Source organism: Moschus berezovskii, chromosome 23 (assembly GCF_049115385.1).
Source record: "Moschus berezovskii isolate FMDL1 chromosome 23, NW_MosBer_1.0, whole genome shotgun sequence".
Lineage (NCBI taxonomy): Eukaryota > Metazoa > Chordata > Mammalia > Artiodactyla > Moschidae > Moschus > Moschus berezovskii.
The window spans coordinates 32,577,690-32,599,773 of NC_142482.1; the positions used below are offsets into that span (position 1 = coordinate 32,577,690).

General features: G+C 42.8%; 1 protein-coding gene and 1 long non-coding RNA gene across 2 annotated transcripts in view; both read left to right on the forward strand.

The window, feature by feature from the left end:
- Positions 1 to 22,084, forward strand: part of LOC148774126 (uncharacterized) — a 63,747-nt gene that overhangs the window by 11,339 nt on the left and 30,324 nt on the right. The window lies entirely within an intron of this gene.
- Positions 12,368 to 21,621, forward strand: LOC129543425 (uncharacterized). The gene is made up of 4 exons (XR_008683285.2): positions 12,368 to 13,104; positions 15,306 to 15,582; positions 17,351 to 17,457; positions 21,176 to 21,621. It is a non-coding gene; the product is annotated as an uncharacterized LOC129543425 (long non-coding RNA).

Sequence of the window (22,084 nt, forward strand, 5' to 3'; positions counted from 1 at the left end):
TAATATACATGTTTCAGTGTTATTCTCTCAATCATTGCTATTCTCTCTCTCATCCCACGCTAGCTGTTCATCAGCAGATGAATGGATAAGAAGCTGTGTATAAGCTTTGGTACATATACACAATGGAATATTACTCAGCTATTAAAAAGAATACCTGACCTACCTCTTGAGAAACCTGTATGCAGGTCAGGAAGCAACAGTTAGAACTGGCCATGGAACAACAGACTGGTTCCAAATAGGAAAAGGTGTACGTCAAGGTTGTATATTGTCACCTTGCTTATTTAACTTATATGCAGAGTACATCATGAGGAACCCTGGGCTGGAAGAAGCACAAGCTGGAATCAAGATTGCTGGGAGAAATATCAATAACCTCAGATATGCGGATGACACTACCCTTATGGCAGAAAGTGAAGAGGAACTCAAAAGCCTCTTGATGAAAGTGAAAGAGGAGAGTGAAAAGGTTGGCTTGAAGCTCAACATTCAGAAAACAAAGATCATGGCATCTGGTCCCATCACTTCATGGGAAATAGATGGAAAAACAGTGGAAACAGTGTCAGACTTTGTTTTTTGGGGCTCCAAAATCACTGCAGATGCTGATTGCAGCCATGAAATGAAAAGACGCTTGCTCCTTGGAAGGAAAGTTATGACCAACCTTGATAGTATATTAAAAAGCAGAGACATTACTTTGCCAACCAAGGTCCGTCTAGTCAAGGCAATGGTTTTTCCCGTGGTCATGTATGGATGTGAGAGTTGGACTGTGAAGAAAGCTGATCGCCGAAGAATTGATGCTTTTGAACTGTGGTGTTGGAGAAGACTCTTGAGAGTCCCTTGGACTGCAAGGAGATCCAACCAGTCCATTCTAAAGGAGATCAATCCTGGATGTTCATTGGAGGGACTGATGCTAAAGCTGAAACTCCAATACTTTGGCCACCTCATGCGACGATTTGACTCACTGGAAAAGTCTCTGATGCTGGGAAAGGTTGGAGGCGGGAGGAGAAGGGGACGACGGAGAATGAGATGGCTGGATGGCATCACCGACTCTGTGGACATGAGTTTGAGTGTACTCCGGGAGTTGGTGATGGACAGGGAGGCCTGGCGTGCTGTGATTCATGGGGTCGCGGAGAGTCGGACACGACTAAGCGACTGAACTGAACTGAACTGATTAAAAAGAATGCATTTGAATCAGTTCTAATGAGGTGGATGAAACTGGAGCTTATTATACAGAGTGAAGTAAATCAGAAAAAAAACACCAATATGGTATATTAACACAGATATATGGAATTTAGAAAGATGGTAACGATGATCTATGTGCGAGACAGCAAAAGAGACACAGATATAAAGAACAGACGTTTGGACTCTGTGGGAGAAGGCGAGGGTGGGATGATTTGAGAGGATAGCATTGAAACATGTTTGTAGAAAAAGGCTTTACTCTCCTAGGCCTTCCCTGAGTTCCAAAGAGCAGATTTAAGCAATTGCTAACTGTAGAAGTGAGGGAATGCAGAAACAAAGGAAAAGCAGTTAAACAATAGTGTAGCAGTAAACGAGAGTCCTCTTCCCTCCTCAAGGGAAATCCTTAACAATCTGATAGGAATCTTTGAGTTGTTTTGTAGGAACTAAGTCCCCACCCAGGTACGGGAAGGTAACTACCTGCTAAAACCCTAGTTGGAACCAGAAGGTAGAAGACTGAGATTCTGGGTAACCACCAGACAAAAGGAAGTCATCCCCTTGCAGCTCTCCCCCATCAAATACTGCCTTTAAAAAAATTCATCCCTAAAAACCACTGGGAAGTTCAGGTCTTTTGAATACAATCCACTTGTTCTTCTGCTTGGCCCTGCAATAAACCTTTCTCTGCCCAAACTCTGATGTTCGTGTTCGGCCTCACTGTGCATCAAGCACATGGACTTGGGTGCAAGAACAATAAGTGTAAAATGAATGTAAAAATTAAAATATTTACAAAAGTAAATATTTTTGGAAATATCACCCAGCCCCTAATAGGCACTCTAATAATATTTGTTGGTTAAAAAAAAAAATGTTACTGAACAAAGTTCATCTGCCTGACATGTAGAGAAGCCAAATAAAGCAAAAAGTCAAGAGTTTGGAGCACAGAAAGGTTTAGTGCAGAGCGAAGCAAGGAGACGAGTGGCTCATGCTCAAAACCCCCAGACTCCCCAGTGGTTCAGGGGGAAAGTTTTTTAATAGGCAATATTTGGGGTGAGGGCTGCAGGGTGTGTGACTTTCTTCTGATTGGTTGTTGATGAGGTAATAGGGCGGTGCTCCGGGAATCTACTCAAGGCTGAATTTGCCATCCCATCCTCCAACTGGGGTGGGGGGCTGGAGGGTTGGTTCTGCAGAGAAACACAAAAATAATATTTGTTTATTCCTTGAGCCAGAACCAGGACCCTGCCCCAAGGCTGCACTATTATTTCTTGACCATTCCTCCCTTGTTTTTGCATCCCCTCTCTTCCCTGATCAGCAACTGTTTGAATCTGTCCTTTGAAACTCAGGGAAGGTCAGGAGGCTGAATGAAGTCTATTTCCTACAAACAAGAAACAGGAGACACAGAAAGAATTTGTACCTGGGAGTCCCACAGGTTCCTGCTCCCAGTTTCAATAACTCTCCAGGAGTACATGAGAATTAACTTCAGGTCCATAAATGACAACTTACCTCTGCCTTGCAGGAGAGTACAATGAGTAATGGAAAGTTAGAGATTTCTTAAATTAGCAAATTTCCCTTTTTATCCGGACTTTCCTATCCTTCACCTTGTATCTTCTAAGCCTCTTATAGAGCATTAAAAAAAAAAATCAAGCATGCTTTTAGAGCATAAAATGTGCTGATTTTTGCCTCTCTTGACATCCCTAATCTGGGTCACATCCAGAGAATTTATTAACTTCTGAATCTTCATCAGTGAAATTAAGGTGGTGACCAGGGAGATAATATATGTAGAAGAGACTGGAAGCTATATTTATTGGCATGAAGAATAAATTACTGTGTATATGGTAGTTGGAGTAGCCCTGGGAAATTTGCTCCTTTTCAAATCTTTCCTTCTAGCACAGTCTGAAATGCCACATTAGAGAGTAATTTGTTCGGCTTAAGGCATCGTTAAAATATAAATACCCAGGATATAGACTAAGCTGTTGTCAGTTATAATTAGTTTATCGAGTCTTTTTCAGTAATTCCAGGATCTGAGCCCAGGCCCTGCTCTGTGGAAGAGTGAACGCCCCGTGGGGCAGGAGATGCTAAAGTGGCTGGTGAGGAAGAAACACACAGGACCAGTGAGAACCCAGGGGAGTCTGACACGAGGAGGAGGGCATGGAGTTAGATGTCTAAACACATGGATTGAGCCTGGGGCACTAATAGCTAACCGGAGAGGGTGCATGTAGAGCAAGTTCAATACTGCCACCAACAGTTCTGTCTAATGGAAGCAAATGACTGCCACCCTGGGCACAGGCGATGGATCCCAGGACAGCTGATCCCTGGGTCAGGAGGCTGTCTTTGAGAAGGCCTGGCACAAGAATATGGTCCATGAAGAATAACTATGAAACAAAGAGACGATCAGTTCCAGAACCAAAAGTCTTGGAGACCTTTTTTTTTCTCCCTTACCATATGACTTACAAGATCTCAGTTTCTGACCAGAGACGGAACCCCTGGCTGGTGGTAGTGAAAGCTGGGAAGCCCAACCACTAGGCCACCAAGGTTCTCCTGTTAAGGCAAGATCACGTGTCCGACGCACAGTGAGGCCAGACAAATGTCAGAGTCTAGAGCAGAGAAAGGTTTATTGCAGGGCCCTGTATGGAGACAGGTGGCTCATGCCCTAAAACGCACTGAGTTCCCCAAGGGTTACCGGAAAACACTTGTAAAAGCCAGGTGGGGGTTGTCGCAGGGTCTGTGATCCTCTCGTGCACAGTTCTCTGATTGGCTGCTGGTGGGTAGGGTGATGTCACAGGAGTTAACTTTATCAGTCTTTTGGCTCCAGGAGGCCTGGAGCCATGTGCTCATGGCCCTCAAGTAGTCAATATCTTCCCTTTAGGGGGGTTAGGGGATCACATCTGTAAAACAGCTCAGGAAATTTGTATCAGGTACTTCAGAGAGGAGCTGAAGCAGAGGATGTGGAGAAAGCCTGTCCTGCGGAGTCCCTAGGGGTTCCTGCTCAGGTATACTCCCTCTCCACTCTAAAGGCAGGACTGAGAGGGGGACTTGGCAATGGGTACAAGCTGATGATCCGCAGAGACCCAGCAAGCAGAAACCACAGTCAGGAGAAGCCAAGAGTCAGCATGAGCTACAAGAAGACCAATGAGTTTTTTGGGGTTTTTTTCCCCAAGTTATTAACCTAAAGCAGCAGAAGTAGCAGGAATAGCAGAGGGATAAGTCAGAGGAGTGAGAGTGTCACCAGGCATAACTCTTGGGAAGGACTAAGAATTCCTTAGGTGCTGGGGGTGTGGCTGGACGCCTGAGTTCTGTGCTGTATTAACCCCTGCAGAACCCAAAGAATGTTCTAGCATCCGTAAAGCATGGCTGTATGACTGATGGGACTGCATCTTACCTTTTCTGCTTAGACTGGATGGACCAGTCCTGCCACACACCCACACACTCCTCTCGACCACACACACACACACACACACACACACACACTCATGCATATCCCCCATCAATGGGAGATATCAGAATAAGCCTCTGTCGGTTTTAGCTCCAGAGCCTGGTTAACTTGAGATGTTTCCTTGAGCCTGTTTTTTTTTTAAAAAATGAAAGAGCTGGATTTCACTAGACAGTCTCTAAAAAAGAAAGTTGCTTAGTCGTGTCTGACTCTGCGATCCCATGGACTGCAGCCTCCCAGGCTCCTCCTTCCATGGGATTTTCCAGGCAAGAGTACTGGAGTGGGTTGCCATTTTCTTCTTCAGGGGATCTTCCTGACTCAGGGATTGAACCCGGGTCTACTACATTGTAGGCGGATGCATTTCCCTCTAAGCCACCAGGGACAGTCTCTAAGGTCCCATCCAAATACTGCCTTTAGAATTTTATGAATCCAATTAGGATGTGAAGAGATTAAGGTTTGTTGCTGTTGTTCAGTCGCTAAGTCATGTGTGACTCTTTGAGACCCCATGAATTACAGCAGGCCAGGCTCCCCTCTCCTTCATTGTCTCCCAGAGTTTGCGCAGATTCATGTCCATTGAGTCGGTGATACTATCTAATCATCTCATCCTCTGCCACCAGCTTCTCCTTTTGCCTTCAGTCTTTCCCAGCATCAGGGTCTTTTCCAATGAGCCAGTTCTTCTCATCAGGTGGCCATGTTTTTATTATAATGCCTTCTCCCACACTAAGGAAGCTAACATCTAAAAACTTCTCTCTTCTTCACCATGGGCTTTTCTGGTGGCTCAGATGGTAAAGAATCTGCCTGCAATGTGGGAGACCCAGGTTCTGTCCCTGGGTCAGAAACACCCCCTGGAGAAAGGAGTGGCAACCCACTCTAGTATTCTTGCCTTTAGAATTCCAGGGACAGAGGAGCCTAGCAGGCTACAGACCATGGGGTTCAAAGAGTCGGACACAACTGAGCGACTAATACTTTACCATGGAAATCCAGTAAATATTGTGGTTTGTTATGGCAAGTCAACAGGAGAGAGCCCGAGATAAGTGGTGTGGTGGGGGAGGCGGCGGGAAGGGCTTAGGAGTGGAGAGATGGAGAAAGAGAAATTAGCTCGAAAGACAGACTGAGAGACAGAGTGGGCTGAAGCAGTCAGGACTGAATTAGGAAAGCTTGAGGTTTGCTGCCTTCAAACTAGTCCTAATTACATTATTTGAGTGTATGTAATGGGTCTGCTGCCTTTTCTCCAAATGATGTTGACACATGTCTGCTCAAATAAATTAATGCTCCCATCACTATGGACTCATTTGGTTGGGAATGACAACACATGCTGACTGGAATAGAGATGAGAGAGAGCACAGCAGTGGGAGAAAGAAAGGCATTAAACATTAAACAGTTGATTAGACCTTCCCTTTGCCACAGAATAACATCCAGACTCCCAACTATGGGCCTTCCTGGCCGGGCTTCCGTCTTTGCCTTCCCACTGCACATCCTGAGCCAACCATATTGTTTCCTAGTGATTTCATTCTATTTCATTTTATTTCTTGCCTTTGTGCATCCTGTCTTCTCTGCTGGAAAGGTCTTGACTCCCTTCCCTAAGCAGTGAACACCTATTCTTCCTGCAAAACATGAATCAAAATGAATACCCGCCCCCACTACAATGTAAACTCTGATAGGGCACAGCCCTTACTATCTCGTCCATAATTATATATCCAATGGCTAGAGCAGTGTCTGGCACTTAGCTGGCACTTAGTCAATGTTAAATGGATAAATTGGTGGACGGGTGGGTGGATGGATGGACTACTCATAAGGCTTTGCCTTCATCCCTGCAAATCTCTTTGCAAATCTTTCCTTTCTTGATGTCCTTTTAGCACTTAGTATATATCTTTATTAGGTGTTATTCCCCAGAGACTAAAGATTCCTAAAGGGAGGGTATCATGCAACAATAGAGGCAGAGAGTAATGGGGGTGCAGGGAGGAAGAGATCTGCTATTTCTAACCACAGATTTCCATTTACCAAGGCTGGGCTCTGCAAACAGAGACCCCCTACTGTGCCACTGAGCTCTCAAATGCCCAGTGAGCCTGGAACCTGGGACCTGCATACCTTCTCAGAAAGCAGAATTTCAAGAGGTGCGGGGAAGAAAGGAGGAAAGTGGTGTGACTGGGCATCTGTGCAGGGACTGAGGAAAGTCCCAGTTAGTGATAAGACTGGATGACTGGACATTACAAGATCCTGCCTTTCGGCTTTGTAAACCCTCCCTAAGTCCCCTTAAGTCTTCAGGGAGCCCCATATCACATGCTTGGAGTGAAAGTTTCAACAAGGAAGAAAGGGTAGCACCTAGAATTTTCCCAGGTGAGTCATCAACCTGTGAACTCAGGAAAAACAAGGGTTCAGATCAGAATACACAGGAAGCCTCCTGAGAATAAAGTCATCTCAGGGTGGACTTTGAATTCCCACAGAGCATGGAGTGAGTTTCAAGGCAATCATGTCTGAATATTTGGGAGCAGGGAAGATTCAGCTGATGGCTAACTCCTGGAAGGCTGAACAAATTGTAGAGGAAAGGGGAAGATGTGAATATGTATAACTTATTTTAAGCACAGAATCCCTTTTTTTCGAGTCAGATGCTTATTTTAGAATCGATCTAACAAAAATTAATTAATTAAAATTAATTTTAATAATCTGATCTGACAATTTGACATTTCCTATCAGCTGAGGGAGCAGAAACCTTCATGGGCTTCACAACATTTTGTTGAGATGGTGCCTTTGAGGGAGGCTTAGCAGAAGCCACTGCTATATTTTTAGATGCTTTCTTAGCCCTTTTTTGCTTCCTTGGCAGCCTTGTTAGGTTGTTATAGTTGAGCCTTTCTGATTGCTCTTGTGCTGTGCATAGTCACTCAGTCATGTCCGAATCCTTTTGACCACATGGACTGTAGCCCACCAGGTTTCTCTGCCCTTGGGGATTCTTCAGGCAAGAATACTGGAGTGGATTGCTATGACCTCCTCCAAGGGATCTTACCAACCCAGGGATCAAACACAGGTCTCCTGCATCGCAGGCAGATTCTGTACTGTTTGAGCCACCAGGGAAGCCCAAGAATACTGGAGTGGGTAGTCTTCCACCCCTTCTCCAGGGGATCATCCTGACCCAGGAATCGAACTGGGGTCTCCTGCATTGTAGGCAAATTCCTGAATTGTAGGCTACCAGGGAAGCCCTCGGAGAAGGCAATGGCAAGCCACTCCAGTACTCTTGCCTAGAAAATCCCATGGATGGAGGAGCCTGGTAGGCTGCAGGCCATGGGGTCACTAAGAGTTGGACACAACTGGGCAACTTCACTTTCACTTTTCACTTTCACACATTGGAGAAGGAAATGGCAACCCACTCCAGTGTTCTTGCCTGGAGAATCCCAGGGATGGGGGAGACTGGTGGGCTTCCGTTTATGGGGTCACACAGAGTCGGACACAACTGAAGTGACTTAGCAGCAGTAGCAGCAGGGAAGCCCTAATTGCTCTTAGCGTTTATATTAGCAAGAGCTACATCCATGATGGCCTCTGGAATTTGCATTGTAAGTTCTTTTTTTTTTACCTTCAGACTTGTCCTTTTTATGCCTTCTTCTGGGGAGAGCAGTTCAGTTTCTGCCAAGGATTCTTCTTGGAAAGGAATGCCAACTTGCAACTTGCATTATGAAGCTGGAGACCCTTCCAGTAGGTCCTGGTGTAGAACCTCCCACGTTCAGAGTAGACTGTATACCCTCAGAAACTGAAGAGCTCAGCCCTCATGTCTGAGGCTAGCAGGGAAGTGGGAAAATGGCAAATAGAAGAATGGGGTCTTGGTAACTTAGTGCAAATAAGGAAATGAAGATGGTACCGTTGTAATAATAAGTGCTACTCAAAATTTGAATCTTCACTCACAAACTGTCAGCAGAGTCTTTAGAAAAATTAAAAATGGAGGAAAATTTGTCTTAACCTCTCTTCCATTTCCTCCCAGATGTCAGGCTTTCTCCCAAAATCATTAGCATTGCCAAAGGATAGCTTTCAAACCCCAAAAGACCTCCAAAGGAAGGAACTGCATGTGTGAAAAAAAGGAGGGAGGATTTATGCCCAAGAACTTTAGGATCCTCTTCCTTTTCACTGGGTCAACAAAAGTCCGCAGTAGATTCAGGAGTAATCAGAGAATTCACCGAGTGTCCTCAGGCCCTTTCCCCATGTACGTCCTCCTGCCCAGTACTGAGCACGCAGATGGACTTCATAACTAACTGTGTTCACCGTGCACAGAGTCTCCACTATCTCCCCCATCTCCTTCTCTGTGCTCAGGGTGCTAATTTAGGATCCTAGTGTCTCCATCTTATTCCTGATCAACGTAACGATTTATCTCCTCTCCCTCAATTTCCATCCTCCAACAACTTGTCTCAGAATGCTGCTCTGATTCTCCTCTCATCTGCACCCTTTTATGAAAAAGTAACAGTCTTCAGGACTTCTCTGGCAGTCCAGTGGTTAGGACTCCAAGCTTCTGCTTCCGGGGCATGGGTTCCATCCCTGGTCAGGGATGGAAGATCTCATGTGCCGCACAGTGCACCGAGAAAAGAATTAAGAGTCTTTTCCCATCAGCATGGCTCCCGGGCTGCTTCTTCAAGTCTCTGCTTTCTTGGGTAGAATCTAGTCCTTCCTGTTCTCCAAACAAAATGCTTTTTACAGGCTCCTACCGTCAGATGTCCTTGTTTTTGTGTCTGTTTCCGCACACAATTGTGGTTCCCCCAGGATAAAGCCATGCCTTAGTTCTCTGTGGCTCACTCCAATGTACTTATTCCATGACTATTGAGTGAATGATGGGCATGAAAGAAATGTTTTTAAAGTAATTGGGAAGCTCTCTTGTTCAAAGCTCCCCACAATTTGGAGTGAGAGCATTGTAATTAGTGAAAAAGTGAAGATTTGGTAGTAGACAACTCATGTTTCAATTTAATCCCTGTGACTGAGTAGCTGTGTTGGGCAGGTTCCATAGCTCCCTGAGCCTCAGGTACTTCCATTTAGTTGTTATGAGGATGGGATGTAGGCTGCTGGGTTTCACATCCTGACTTGTCCTCTTGCCAGCTCTGAGATCTTAGGCAAGTTGCTTCACTTCTTTGTACTTCAGTTTTATGGGTATGCAAAGTAAACCTCAGCAAAGCTGTTATATGAACTGAGTACATCGAAATGGAACTGGATTGATTTATATGCATGAAACAAATGGCCTCTGTATTAAAGCCAGATTGTAATTACTTTAAGTACCTTTGAAGGCTAGAAGCCCTTCATAGAAATTTGTATTTCATTAAAAGGGGTGGAGTCCTTTGGCCCATGTACCTTGGCAGTCACACTGGAGTTGGCTGAGTGACTGGCTTCCTGGGGACAGCCACAACATGGAAACTAGAAGGGCACTCCCTGTGCCCTCCCACCATGCAGGGCACTTGGCTCCCTGCACCCCTAACATAGGAAGCACCCCCTTTTCCTGTGAATCTTGGAGAAACGGGCTGGTTATATAGTTATATAGCCATGAAATCATTTGGTTTAAGGATTTGAGATGAATTTCAGCTTTCAATACCATCCCTTACCAGCTAAACTATGTTTTTTTCTTTTTTTTAAAAAAAAATACAATATTAAAAAAATTGTTTTTAATCGAATTAATTTATTTGTTCATTTTTTTGACTGCACTTGGTCTTTCTTGCTGTGCCCGGGCTTTCTCTGGTTGTGGCCCACAGGCTCTAGAGTGGCAGCTTCATTGCTCCACGGCATGTGGGATCTTCATGGACCAGGGATCAAACCCATGTCCCCTGAGTTGTCAGGCAGATTCTCAACCACTAGACCACCAGGAAAGCCTTATTTTTTTCTGACTGGGAGCAGTAGGATGAAATTGAACTATTTCTGTGGTTTGGTATATCATTCCGAGCCTATATGAAACTATGAGTTTAAATGAACTAGAAAAAAAGAATCCTTTTTGATTGTGGGTGTTGCCAGGTTATCTGGAGAAAAGAGTGATTATCTACTTTAGATTTATCATAGGAAAAATAAAATGTCCAGCTCCATTTGTGACAACAAAATAAGGAGCAGTTGAGTCATCACTGTGTTTGTGGACGGCAAAACAAAGGATCTGCCTTCCACTTGGTGACGCCCCCTTTAAAGCATACAGATAAATGAGTGTAGCCTTTCTGTGGCTGAAAATACTGCACTCAATTTTGTTTTACCTAAAACACCATTTTCTGTTGAGAATTCTGACTTTTTTTCTATAGCTGATGGCCACTGGGGATATTTTAAGAGAAAGGTGAGGACCTTTCTCTCCTTTACCTGTTCATGGCACTTTAGTAATATGCAGCCAAGCTCCTGTTCTAATGAGTGTTCTTTGAGGGAAAGGTCAGAAGAAGGAAAAAAAAACATCTCACTCTTCCGGGTGAGATAAAACTTACACCAGGAAGTGAGATTACAATCAAGACAGAAAGTTACCGAGTTGCACCTGCGGGTGTTGAGGAAGTTCCAAGAAGGGAGAGATCAGCTGGGACAAGAGGAGTCAAGAGTGAGGAGAGAGAATATGTAAATACTGCTTTGAGTGTCTGCTCTAGATTTTTCATTCTCGCAACTTGAAAATTATGTATTACTTTCCCCCTTCTTTTCAGGAAATTGCAGCACAGTGAGATTTCAACCTATGCCCAAGTTCATGCTGCTCATGAGCACCTGAATTTAGATTGGAGCCTAGGTTTGTCTGTATCCAAAGTCCTTGCTCATCCCACCTTTTCTTGAACCTGAGACTTGACTAATGAATATGATTTGGGTGGGTCATGGTATTAAGGTCAGGGTGTTGCAGGAAGGGGGACTCCTTCCAGGGCCCGAAAGGGGTTCTTGTCTAACACTTGGAAATGAATTGTCCAAGGAGACACATGAGCTGACAAAGGAAGAGACTTTATTGGGAAGGGCCACCCAGGCAGAGAGCAGGAGGGTAAGGGAACCCAGGAGAACTGCTCTGCGACATGACTCCAAGTTTCAGGTTTTATGGTGATGGGATTACTTTCTGGGTTGTCTTTGGCCAGTCATTCTGACTCAGGGTCATTCCTGGTGGCACATGCATAGTTCAGCCAAGATGAATGCCAGCAAGGATTCTGGGAGGTGGTAGGGCATGTGGCATCTCGTTTTGACCTTTCCCGAACTCTTCTGGTTGGTGGTAGCTTATTGGTTCTGTGTTCCTTAGGAAGACTTCCTGTCCTAAAATAACTTATGCAAATGGTTACTATGGAGCTTGGCCACAGTGGGAGGTTTCAATCAGTGAGCTTCCCCTAAGAGGGGTGCTCCAGGGCTAGTTCAGTGGAAGGAAATATAGTTTGGATTGGTGTTTGATGAGGGCTAGTCTTCTTTTTTTTTTTAACTTTGAAAATTGCTGCATAGAAATTGCCAAGGAAAGAGAAAGTATCCCAGTGACCTTCTTCCTTTGGGAACTCTCCTGATGATCTGGTGCCACAGATTTTTGCCTTGACAGCTTTGCGGAGACCGTCCATTCCAGTGCTGGAAAGTTCTAACAGCCTCTCCATAATTTTATGAGCAGATGGCAATGTTTGGACCATATTTCAGTACTTACAGATTTTGTCCAGGAATTTTTATTTTCATTTTCTGGCATTAATTCATATGATCTATGACAGCTTGCCTTGCTGAAATATTTTCTTTTTAAACTTTACCTTCCCAGTTTTGTCTCTACCTGACTGAGGCACTGGCCAGCTCAGACAAATAAATAGTCATTTTAATAATAGTAATTCATGCCTGGTTTTTACCAAAGTAATTAAAACTTCGATTTCTGCAGAAATTTTCAAAGTCCATCTCAAAAGTTTATCTCCCTAATTCTGGTGCTAAAAAGTTTATCTCCCTAATTCTGGTGCTATCTCTATAAGGTAGACAGAATGGAAAGGAGAATTAGCAAGGATGGTTTCACTGCTAGTCATTCATGCATATGTTATCTCTTTATAGCATCATCATTAATATTATGGGCTGTCAGATACACAGACTAGAACTAATAGGACCAACCATACTCCATTTCTGGTGCACTATTGATGCCACCACCCACATAGTACCTTTGTGGTTTAATTTTATGCATTTATTTTTGTCCTCTTCATCTTCCATACTCAATGCCATTTGTCACCTCCTTGACCACCATTCACATCCATACTCCTGTTCTTAATTTCTATCACTCTATCACCCATGCCTTTAGTCACAAATTCTGTAACAATGAACAATAGGAAGCATTATTTTATGTTTTACATCAGTTGCATTGTGATAAACATTTCACTGTGCTTTTAACTTTTTAGGTTCAATAGTATATTTGTGAACTGTCCTTCTTGATACATATAAATATATAGTTATTTCTGATTTATTACCTGTGTTTGATAATATGCATATGCCTCACATGTTCATCCTTTCTCTGCTCAACTTCTAGGTTGGTTCCAAGTCTTTACACTGACAAACATTAACAGCAATGCTGCCATGAATCACCTTCCCCTGTTTCATGTTGTGAAAGATTTTCTAAGGTACCCAAGCATGGAATTTCCTGGGTTATAGGCTAAATGTGTACCAAATTGTTCTCCAAAATCTTATAGTCTCATCAGCAGTATGTGAGGCTTTCTGTTTCCCCATTTTCATCAGCATTTGACTGCCTATAACTCAACTTTTGCCCCCTGTTGAGAGTAAAATGGAAACTTATTTTAATTGCATTTTTTATGACTGCTAATGAGGTTAATTCTCTCCTCATGAACTCACTAGCTGTGAGAGTTTCCTCTTTCTATGACCTGCTTAGGTCATTCATTGCCCATTTTTCTGTGAGATTGCCCATCATTTTCCTGCAGACTTACAGAAATTCTTGTGTATTCTAGGTGTATATCCATTAACAATGTACAATATTTTTTTATTAATCTATTTTGTAAATTTAGCCACCTGATGTGAAGAGCCGAGTCTTTGGAAAAGACCCTGATTGTGGGAAAGATTGAAGGCAAGAGGAAAAGGGGGTGACAGAAGATGAGATGTTTGGATGGTGTCATCGACTCAGTGGACATGAATTTGTGTAAACTCCAGGAGATGGTGAAGGACAGGGAGCCTGGCATGCTGCAGGTCATTGGTCACGAAGAGTCAGACATGACTTAGCAACTGAACAACTTTGTAAATATTTTATTTCAACTGGAAGTCTTCAGTTGACTTCCTGTCTATCACCCTTCCTTGAACAAAAGCTTTTTAATGTAGTAAAAAACAACAAATTTAACCCTTTACAATTATGGAGTTTTTTAAAAAGAAACACTACTACTTGTACTTCCAAAATGGCATCCACAGAGGAACTCTGTGGATCACTCCACAGGATACAACTATAAATGGTGAAAGTTACGTAAAATAGCCATTTATATAATTGAAGAAAACAAAGAAACTCATTCAAAAAGATCCATGCATCCTAATGTCATAGCAGCAGTATTTACAATAGCCAAGACAGGGAAGAAACCTAAGTGCCCATCAAGAGATGAAAGAATAAAGAAGATGTAATACATATATATATACATGTATATACATGTATATGTATGTATATATATAATGGAATATCAGTCATAAAAAATGATATCTGCCTTTGTAACAACACAGCAGTACTTACAAGGTGTTATGCTAAGTGAAATAAGTCAGACAGAGAAAGACTAATACCATATGTTGTCACTTATATGTGGAATCTAAGTAAAACAAACAAATAAATATAACAAAATAAATAGGCTCACAGATACAGAGAACAAGCAAGCGGGGAGATGGAAGGGGGAAGGGAAAGATAGAGGTAGAGGATAAAGAGGTTACAAACTACTATGTATAAAATAGATAAACTACAAGAATATACTGTACAACACAGGAAATAGAGCCAAGATTTCATAATAACTGTAAACGGAAAATAATCTGTACTTCTGAATTACTATGATGCATACCTGAAACTAACATAACATAATGTGAATCAGCTCTACTTCAAATAAATAGGGAAATTGTCCTGGGAGCAGAGAGCCATTGAAGAAATATTCATTCAACAAAATACACGAAATCTCAATAATAACTACATGAATCTGCAGTATTTGAGCCACCACTGTTCCCTCCTTCCCTTACCCGTGTCTCCTCAACGACCAGTCCAAGGGGATGCAGCCAATGGGCTCCCTCACCTCTCAGCTTCCAATCGTGGACCACAGTACCTCACCAGGAGTGACAGACCTCCAGCATTTCTCTCTCTTCCCTGGAAGAAATGCCATCAGCACCTCCTCTTGCTCACATGAATCTTAATCATTACTACTCTTAGTCTTTTTCAGTTTTTTATTTTGTTATTTGACACCAAATCCCCTTGAGATGGGCAGACTGTGTTCATTCTCCCTCCTTTAAAGGTAAGGAAATCAAGGCTTAAAGATGTTAATACATATTAACATTTATAATAATACATTATTAACATTTATAGTAGTAAATCATCAATACTCAGTGATGTAAATGCTGCTAAACGTTTAACAAATTTTCTAGGGAGGGACATGGATGAAGAAGCTCTGAATGATTTGTTGTTGTTCAATTGCTCAGTCGTGTTTCTCTTTGCAACCCCATAGACTGCAGCACGCCAGGCTTCCCTGTCCTTCACCATCTCCCAGAGCTTGCTCAAACTCATGTCCACTGAGTTGGTGTCCAACCATCTCATCCTCTGTCGTCCCCTTCTCTTCCTGCTCTCAATCTTTCCCAGCATCAGGGTCTTTTCTAATGAGTCAGCTCTTCACATCACGTGGCCAAAGTATTGACGCTTGAGCTCCAATTTCCATGGTGTAAATATTCTCACTACAGCAGATTTCAAGCTACCAACAGGATGTCCCCGAACTTGAAACAGAGCAGAAATTGACCATGAAGAGGACTCTTGGAAAGGAGGTGGAAACTGATATTTCTGAGTATCTGTTATGTACTGGGTAATCTGCAAGGTGCTTCCCCAACATCATCATCTCTCATCATGATAATAAATGTTTGTGGTAGGTATTCATTATCCCAATTTTAAAGCTGTGGAAAATAAGACTTAGGGTTAGATAACATGCCCAAGGTTGTTTACTAATATATGGGATGATATTTTGGCTAACCCACTGGGAAACCCTCTCTCCTTCTTCTTCTTCTTCTTCTTTTTTTTGCCACATCATATGGCATACACAATCTCAGTTTCCTGATCAGGGATTGAACCCATGTCCCTGCTTTGGGAATGTGGAGTAGTGGACCTAGGGAAGTCCCTCCTTCTCCTTTACTTTTCAACTCTCCTCCTATGTATTTAGGTTCTCTATCATCGACCTTTGTAAAAGTCCTATTTTCACCTGGACTGATATGCCAGTTCCCTCAAGGCTCTGACCAAGACCAAAGTGATACCAGCTGGACTTACCAAAGATGCCTATAGCTGCATTTCCTGCTCCACTGAACATAATGTGTTCTTATAAAGTATTTTAGGATTTACACAGAACAGAAGGACCGGGGGACAAATACAATACAAGTGTCTGTGTGGTCATTCTGGATCTAAAACATCCTTCTGCAGGCTTGGGTCTATGGCCAGCATCAGTGCAAGCAGGACACATGGAATAAGACAGCATCAGTGGTGTGTCTGGGATAGGAAGAGAAGTCCATCAGGATGACAGAAATTTATATGTCATTTAAACTCATTTCCAGTAACCTCAGCTTCAACCAAAAATGAGTTTATAAGCAAGATGTTTCAGGGAAAAATGAAACCAAATAAGTGGGTGAGGGAGGCAAGGGACTATTTTTGAAGCAAAATTTCATCTTCAAAATCTAATTATGAGTCTAATTAGTAGACAGTAGTTTCTTTTAGCATGTAAAAGAACAGTTCCTACTTTCTCCCATCTGCACATAAAACGATATTATCAAACTTGACCTTCTCTCTCCCTGGAGTGTCAAAAACGATGACAAGTACTCATGACTGAGTGCTGCGATGCCTCGTATGGTTTACCTGTGTGTCTTCTAATTTTTAAAACAATTCAAGACATTTAATAGCATGGCCCTGTTTTGATCTTGGAAGTAAGACAGATATTTAAGTGACCTGCAAAGACCTCAGGTGGGATTCGAATCGGCATCTACTTAACCTCCAAGCATACAATGTCTCCATCGCCCCATCCTGAGATGCAGGACCCAGACCAAGGCTTGGCTTACACGGCTGCCTCTCTGGGGCCCCCTTTCTGGCTTCCGTTTCTGTCGTTCCCTGTCTCCTTGTGTGGCTGGTCTAGTTGATACCAGTCTCAGTTCTGAAAGCTGGGTGAGTGGCACCTGGCATGTGGGTACACAGATAATTAAAAGACACTTTCCACCTGTCCTGTGTTCTCTTAGGTGAGGTAAACAGCACGTAATGAAGCTTGCTGACGTCCAAGTTATAGTCCTAGGGAAAGGCGTGGTGCTCACACACCCATGTTATAGATCAGGCAAACAGAGGACTAGGGAAAGAACCAGACCTAATCAAAACAGGAAGAAAAGCCTAACACTTTGCTCTGTTGCCTCACCCTTAGAACCTGTTCACATTGATTACCTTTGAGGTCATGTTATTATTGTAAAACTTGATATCTAGTGATCTGTTTCAGAACTTTTCCAGATGGACAAATTATCTGAGTCAGATGAATACTTTTTGCTCAGATTGTTCAAGATCTAGTTAATACAATTCTGTGATCCATTTTATGGTAGAGAATGCACTATGTACCCATGAAGGGGACTTTGGAAATATATATATATATATATTTTTTTTTTTTTGCAAAGAGACCTGCAGTATGACTGTAGCCTGCGGCACTGGAAAACTTCTAAAGGTAGATGAGGGAACCCTTCCTGGTGAAAGAAACATCCACAAAACACCCTGGGATCCATGGGTATGTACATTTTAGTTTCAAAATATAGTGGTGACATAGCCTGTGACATAAAGAATTTGTGAAATCAGAGTATGGGCTGTTCTCTAGTGTATGTCAAGGAGCCCAAAGACATATGTTTTACCCATCTGTGGTGACTCTGAACCATTCTGACTTCAGTGTCCTTGGGAATACCAAGTGATGCGTGAGTCACTGATTCAACACGTTTGTTAAGTATGTACTGTGTGCAGTGTACTCTGTTACAATCTGCAGATTCAATAGGGAACAGGACAGCTGGCCCATGCCTTCATAGTGCTTACAGTCCAGGTGACAAGTGGATATTGTTCAAGGAATTCCAGGAATACTAACGTAATTGAAGATAGCCACACCAGATCTAACTGGGCTAGAGACAGCTATAATCATTCTACAGATGAAAAACCAAGACTCAAGGATGTCATCACAGACCTAGGAAATCTGATTGGCCTGGACTTGATCCATATTTTTCAGGCTCCTGTATACAAATATAGGAAAATCAGGTTCAATTTACGTCATTTTAATTGGCAGGCTTCCCTGGCGGCTCAGAGGTTAAAGCGTCTGCCTGCAATGCAGGAGACCTGGGTTTGATCCCTGGGTCGGGAAGATCCCCTGGAGAAGGAAATGGCAACCCACTCCAGTATTCTTGCCTGGAGAATCCCATGGACGGAGGAGCCTTGGTGGGCTACAGTCCATGGGGTCGCAGAGTCGGACATGACTGAGCGACTTCACTTTCACTTTCTTTCACCAGGAATATAACTATAAAATAAATGGGGACTTCACTTGAGATCCAGTGGTTAAGACTCAAAACTTTTGAAGTGGGGGTCCCAGGTTCAGTCCCTGGTCAGGGAACTAAGATCCCCACAAGCCCCGAGGCACAGCCAATAAATAAGTGAATAAAAGAGCTGAGCTATTCGTTTCTAACGCTGGGTCAGGATTCCAGGGCCTCTCAGAGCACAGCTGAGATCGGTGTTTAGAGGGAACAGAATATGCTTCGTAGCCTGAGTACAGGTCAAAATTGTGTTTGTCCTTCTCACTTCCTATCTAGTTAGGCAACCAAGTGGCCCTAAATTTTCCCCTCTCCAACAACAATATTCCTTCTTTCTTTCAATGATTCATTCAAAACGTTGTAAACCTAATGTTAATGCACTTCAGTTTATTCAGTTAACAAGCTTCAGCTCATGAACTTCCCTTCAGTTATATATCAGACATTGTTCTAGGTCCTGAATATACAGAGTGAAACAGACAATATCTCTACGCTCCTGGATTTACAGTCTCCAGTCTAGTACTCAATAATTACATTAGGATAGCCAGTAGCCGCTTTCTTCCCCAATATAGCATAAAAAAGCCATTCAAGGGTGACTTCCCTGGTGGTCCAGAGTTTAGGATTTCATCTTCCAACATAAGGGATGCAGGTTCGACCCCTGGTCAGGAAGCTAAGATCCCACATCTTTGAAGCCAAACAACAACAACAAAACAGAAGCAATATTGTAACAAACTTCAATAAAGACTTTTAAAATGGTTCACATCCAAAAAAAAAATCTTTAAAAAATTCAGAGAGTTCATGTTCCCATTCAGTTCAGTTCAGTTCAGTCGCTCAGTCGTGTCCGACTCTCTGTGACCCCATGAATCACAGCACACCAGGCTTCCCTGTCCATCACCAACTCCTGGAGTTCACTCAAACTCATGTCCACAGAGTCAGTGATGCCATCCAGCCATCTCATTCTCTGTCGTCCCCTTCTCCTCCCGCCCCCAACCTTTCCCAGCATGAGACTCTTTTCCAGTGAGTCAACTCATCGCATGAGGTGGCCAAAGTATTGCAGTTTCAGCTTTAGCATCAGTCCTTCCAATGAACACCCAGGATCGATCTCCCTTAGAATGGACTGGTTGGATCACCTTGCAGTACAAGGGACTCTCAAGAGTCTTCTCCAACACCACAGTTCAAAAGCATCGATTCTTCGGCTCTGCTATAAATCCCCTTCCCATGTTCTATTAATCTTGCCCACGGTCAGTGGTCTGTGGTTGAAGTATTTACATAATGAATGAACTGAGCCATGTTTGGAAGATCTCCAAGCCCCGTTCTGTAGCCAAACTTCTGGTTAGTCCTTCAAGTCTGGACTAACAAATTGCTTGGATGGAAATAATAAAAGTTTATCAGACAAGGATATTTATTAATTATCTAAAGAAAATTCAAAGAGGAAAACAAAATGGAAGGCAAACTCTTGTCCCTGTAGAAGCACATCATTTAAATCACAAATAAAGTAGGCAGAAGTAACCCCTGGATGAGTATCAACCTGGAACTCTAGTTCTGATGACAAATACAAAGTTAAGAAAGAGTGAAATGCGTTCAGCCAACAACTATTTACAAGGAGCTCATTAGACATCAACTTCTGTTCTGGGCACGGAGAACAAAGCAATGCAAGTAGGCAGGATACCTGCCCTTGTGTCTCTTATGTTCCAGTGGGAGCCCAAGGCAATAAATACATTATTGAATAAACCTGTACTACAACATCAGGTGTCTAGATAAAAAATGATGTAAGGTAAAGGAATATGATTGCTTAAGGATATTATTTTATATAAGGAAGTCAGAAAGGAGGGGACACGAAGTATGAGACATGAGAATGTCTTGGGGGGAAGAAAATTCCTAGAGGGGACAAAGGCATGAAGTGTGGTTGACTGGCATTTCAAGAACCAGGATAAAAACCATGAAGATGGAAGGGAATAAATGGAACTGCATTTTACAGGCCTTGGTGCCCTTGCACTCCTCTAGCAATTCTTTGAAAAGATATTGCTTTGATGTTCCATCTGAGAGCAGGAGAACAGATGTTAAAAACATGGGTGGCCATCTACCATTAATGGAGTTAATTATAGGGGCACCATGGGGGAGTTTAGATTTAAAGTACACATTATTATCCTCCCCTGCTTTCTTATCTCCAAAGGCCTACACTGTGAGGCCACGGAGCAGAGGGAGCCATCCACTTTGGTGAGATTTACTGCTGTTCAGAGGGCTCCTCCTTCTCGATATCCAATTCATATTTAGGTATGCTTTTATAGTTTTTTTGTGGATTTAGATTAATTTTTATGTTTTTTAATATTTTATTTATTTATTATTTTGACTTCCCTGGATCTTAGTTGTGGCTCGTGGGATCTTCATTGCAACATGTGTGCAGAATCTAGTGGGTTCAGGGATTGAACTCTGGGCCCCCTGCTTTGGGAGTGTGGAGTCTTAACCACCGGACCACCACGGAAGTCCCATTGTGCCATCTTTGTTTATGATATTTTACTCTTGAAGAACTGACTCATTGGAAAAGATCCTGATGCTGGGAAAGATTGAGGGCAGGAGGAGAAGGGGGTGACAGAGAATAAATTGGCTGGATGGCATCACCGACTCGATGGACATGAGCTTGAGCATACTTGGGAAGATAGTGAAGGACAGGGAAGCCTGGCGTGCTGCAGTCCATGGGGTCATAAAGAGGTGGACACAACTGAGAGACCAAACAACAACAGCTCTTAAGATTTCTTCAGAGCAGACCCTATTCATTTTTGCTGGCCCTGCGGAAGATGCCAGGGGCTAGCTCTCCCTAGGAACACATGTCAGGATGTGTCCAATTGATAACCTTTACACACTAGGTCATGTTCATGATCTTTGCAGCTCTTGTCCTGATAAATATAATGCTGAGCAACCACTTATGAATGTTCTTCCTCGCAGTTGGAAATCAAAGTCATAATGGTTCCTCTGGATTCCAGCTCCCCACACTGCTGGCTACCTGAATTTAAGAAAAAGAAGTTGCTAGAAGAACAGGACAAGAACAAAGATGTCTGCGAGTGGGAATACAGCATGCCATTACTGATGTGTTTGTAGGTTGTTAACTCAGAGCCAGAAAAGCTAGTTCTTCTTGAGCTCTATTGCTTATACTGAAGGTCCTTTGACATTAGGAAAACAGTCAGTTTGGTTAAATTCCTGGAGGAAGAAGAATCTTTCACCATGGATGTGGTTTGCCTGAGTTGGAAAATTTGGCATAAATAAAGTAAAAGTAGAACTGCATGTAAAAATAGCTAACTTGATCAAGGATTATAAAACTGTACTAAGCCTGTCCACTAAGCCTTAAAAATGGAAACAAATATCTGTTCTTTTCTTCATGTATTCTCAGTAAATCCTTACCATACTATATTATTTTGCCCTGGTCCTCTTTTCTTCATATGTTTCAAAGAAAATCCCTTAACCCATTGGTCTCATTTAACTCAGCTCTCAGAATTTTGTCTGTTCATAGCTACTCTATGGAATTTGGGGGAGTAAAAACCCAGATTCTGCAAAGTCATGGCAATGAACTAGACCTCGGTTTCTCCCTCCCTAAGCTGACAGGTTTACTGGGATAAAGGCATTGCCTCTTCATGGACCTCTGTCTCAGGCCTTTCTTGTTTGTTTTTCTTTTTCTTTAAATGACAAAAGCTAAAGAGCTAATAAACTGACACATAGTGCTTCCAATCCAGAGGGAAGAAATAGGTTATCTTTAATCTGCACAGATTTCCTGACAGTATGCTGCTACTGCTAAGTCACTTCAGTCGTGTCCGACTCTGTGCGACCCCATAGACGGAAGCCCACCAGGCTCCCCCATCC